The 3,955-nt window shown below is 39.1% G+C and overlaps 1 long non-coding RNA gene across 1 annotated transcript; it reads left to right on the top strand.

Moving 5' to 3' along the window:
• The first annotated feature begins 1,469 nt into the window (after nucleotides 1-1,469).
• Nucleotides 1,470-3,685, top strand: LOC142157899 (uncharacterized). Its single transcript, XR_012692682.1, has 3 exons — nucleotides 1,470-1,875; nucleotides 2,264-2,348; nucleotides 2,724-3,685. It is a non-coding gene; the product is annotated as an uncharacterized LOC142157899 (long non-coding RNA).
• Nucleotides 3,686-3,955: the final 270 nt, after the last annotated feature.

Here is a 3,955-nt window from a genome sequence, read left to right as displayed (position 1 = left end):
CAAGTCATTGTACATGAAGAATCGTCTGGATCCTCATTTTTATCTGCGAGTGTTATTAAAATTATTACATACTACCAAGAAACTCTTATCGAATGTCCTCTCATAAATTATCATTACTAATGAAAAATCTTTGTCAATTTCATCAGTTAAGAGAAGAAGAATCTTTTTCGATGAAGTACCTGAGCAAGGAAGTATTGAAGACACTGTGATCGATTTGGAGGATGTGTGCACTGAAGTCAATCCAACAGATGATGTCTGTACAATAGAAACGAAAGCACACACAGCAACAATTGAGGCCCAGGACACCACGCTACCTGAAACAGCCACAGCCACAATTCAGGTACAGGACACGGTGCAACCTGAAGAGGTGAACATAGCCACAATTGAGATCACGAAGACTACAGTGGCAAGACCAGAACTAGTGAACACACCTCCATCAGAAGTTGAAGTTGAAAGCATTTCACCTAAACCAACAAAGCGCGAGGAAGGACTTCGTCATCTTGGTAGTAAACAGGAGACAGTGACTCGTTCCTCTGTGTTTCGCATGGTTCTGGACAATCAGAGACAAATTTTGGCCAATCAGAATCTCTTTGCCCAAACACCTTTGAACCAGGGAATGCGTCAAATGGAACATTCAGTAGCACTCAGGAATGTACAACTGGCACAGCATCAAATGTGGGCAACTTTGATCGAGATCTTTATCAGACAGCAACAGGTGGCAGTCGCGAGCCTTGTAGTTTCTACAAGTCTGCAACTGATTGTAAATGACTGATGCAAAGAAATATCCAACAGAGTGCTCCAACACCATCCCAGCCAGCTCAGGTACAAACCTCAGAAGCATCAACACAAGCAGATGGAACTGAAGGTGAAGACCAGACAGCTTCCACAGATAAGCGGTAACATCATTGAAGGCAGAAGAGCCACAGCTTGCTCCTACAGGCCTGCGTGACTGCACCTCATCAGGTAAGTATACTGGTCACCGCATATAGTTATCTCCCTTTTTCCATGTGTTTTTTCCAACTTTTATTGTGTTGTCCACCCTTTAGCTTTTTTTTCATTAAGACAAAATGCTGTCTCTCACCTGTTCTTCTCTTGTATCCATGTCTAATTCATTTATTTGCCATGTATTGTTCTAAATATTTTTTCATCTATTGGTAGACTAGTGAGATTAAAGTCAATTCTGTTTACAAAGTGTTTCCGAAGATAACCTCTTTGTCACCATTTGCATCCTGCAGCTCCTGTCTGCCACGTACTTTGTTGGACCTTTGTATATATTTGTATTCTGCCTGTAGTACTACTATCCAACAAAGGGGCCACTGTAGTTCTTAGACTGATCTTACCTGCCAGAGCTGCCTCATTATTGCTGGAAGCTTAAACACCTACTTCTGGCCTATATAATCCTGCCTGTCCCAAGCAACCTCTGCCAGATCATCTGTTGCAATTACCTGTATTGCTGTTCCTGTTTCCTGGCTCCTGGTTGCTGCCTGTTCTCTGAGTTTCCAGCACATCTATCCGCAGATCATCACAGCCTCTGTGTCTATTCCACTAACCTGTGGTAACGCTCTAAAGATGATTGCTACCTGTTCTCTGAATCTTCAGTGCCTTGCTCCGCAGACCGTCGCTTCTTGTGTTGCCATCTCCACTACTTCGTGGTAAAGTCCTGCGGACCATCGCATTCTGCATCTGTTATCCACTGTGCTCTTTAGCTATTTCTGCCATACCCTACCGTACTGCAACCTGAAACCTGTGTAACCGGTGTTAATAAAAACCACTTAATTTCACTACATTCTCTCTGGTTCTTATTGAGAATTCTGACACTCTACAACTCACAAGATTACATACAGCAGACAAGTCCATTAATCACAAGGTCTAAATGTAAGTATCTATAAATTATAATTATTCTTGTCATTGCTATTCAAAATAAATTTGTACTTATGTAATTTTTCTAAATCTTAATTGTTTTATTTGACTCTCTAACCTTTGTCTCTCAGCCCTGCCACAATTTAGTGGTACATCTTTCTACCAAATGTATTACGTAATAATTAATTTTTTTCATCAATTGGTACAGACCAGAAACAGCAAAGAGTAACTGTGGACCTGATGACCTTTTAAGAGAAATAGCAAACAGCTTATCAGTTGTACTTGATTGTCATTGGCAACTAAAAAGTTTGCGACCAAAAACTTCCCAGTGATTGTGTAATAAGCAAAACTATCTGCGCATTGCTAATGCTGTCCACTTTTTAACCATATTATTTATTTTAAGGTGCTGCCTTCCCTTTAGCAAAGTAAGAGTGTGCTGATGTCTGACTGTAAATTGGTGTGTGAAGCTTCCTTCCTACCAATTACCGGTGAGTGTACACTATCTGACTATGTGCAACGTTGACCGCTGCGCTCCCACATTATCAAAATTACTTTTTTATTAAAGTTTGACATTATGGGGTAAATGTATCATACTCCGGTTTCTTCAACTCCCGGGAGTTCGGCGAGATGACAGCTAAAATTTAAAGCGGCGCTGCCTTGTAAAGGCAAGTTTCCCTTGTAAATTTTAGCTGTCATCTCGCCGAACTCCAGAACTCCAGTGAGTTGAAGAAACCGGAGTATGATACATTTACCCCTATGTGTGTGTATATATATATTATATATAAAAGTATGTGTTTTTCTTATAGGATGCAATGTCTATAGAACAAGAATAATATAATTATTGTAATTTCTATTCTATACAGACAACGAATAAAAAAACAACATGTGCGGACCCCTAAGGTTAAGTGTTTAAACACTTAACCCGACATTGGCGCTTTAAATTTGTATTGACAGACGTCGCGATGACGTCCGCCTGCATTGCCAAACACTTGTTGAATCAGAATCAGCTGCTGTCAGCATGTTGATTTCATCGGAGATGTCCAGCGTCGAGTTGAAGGGAGGTCTGTTTGGTTTCAAGTCGTTTTTTCATAATGTCTTTTTTTTATTTTTGTAGGGGTTATACATGTCGGAATACTCGTCATAGGTAAATTGTACCCAACCCATATTGATTGTAGGCATTTGTTTTGTTGTGATTTTGGTTTTGTAGGGAATATATCAAAGTCTGCATTTTATGTGTAGAGATTTCTGTACTGTCGATAATATTAATTGTAGGCATTTGTTGTGTCGTGATTTTCCTTTTGTAGGTATTGTATGCATGTCGGCATATTATGTGTAGGCATATTTTGCGACTGTTTTTCATTGTGTCTAAAATCTAGCTGTAACTATACTGTACATATTTGCATTCTCATGTCTGCTTTCTTTTGACACAATTTAAAGCATCAGAATTTAGTTCCACACCCCTTGTGTCACTGATTACCAGCAGAGTCACTGGTAACTTGGAAGATTCGATTAATGGACCTAATGGATGGACCCCACCCTCACTCTCCATCCATAACCCCAGCACCCTTTTCTGGCTTTTCAATAGGCCTGTAGCCCTTCAGCAGTTTACACACAATACACATTTTCCTGGGGTTTTAAAACAAGTAAGTTAGGAACGTAGGTGAAATATACCTATACACTAATCCAGTGACTTTCTCACTAGAAAAGTTTACCCAATGCAGACATTTATTTACTCTATTATAAATTACTTATTTTGTTCATCTGTTCAATTAGTGAAATGTGTATATTATCTTACCCCACATCTAACAATGCCATGTCAAGTGATTTGTCAGCATCCTATATTAAACACTTATCTCTTTAACTGACGGATTTCTTCTAAATTTACTGTACGTATTGAACAAAGAAATGGACTGCACTTATTACTGTTTTAATACCATAGCAGCATTTTCAGTATCACTTTTCAAGTTTCTTTAGTCTTTAGTGTTTAAAAACAAAACTACAATATGCTAGAAATCATGAAGAGAAAAACAAGCACGTGGTGGCCACTATGTACAGCTCATTCTTCTTCGCTGATTCACCTTTCTTGCACCAAATA

Source organism: Mixophyes fleayi, chromosome 5 (assembly GCF_038048845.1).
Source record: "Mixophyes fleayi isolate aMixFle1 chromosome 5, aMixFle1.hap1, whole genome shotgun sequence".
NCBI classification, from domain to species: domain Eukaryota; kingdom Metazoa; phylum Chordata; class Amphibia; order Anura; family Limnodynastidae; genus Mixophyes; species Mixophyes fleayi.
This window is presented reverse-complemented; position numbering and strand designations above follow the sequence as displayed.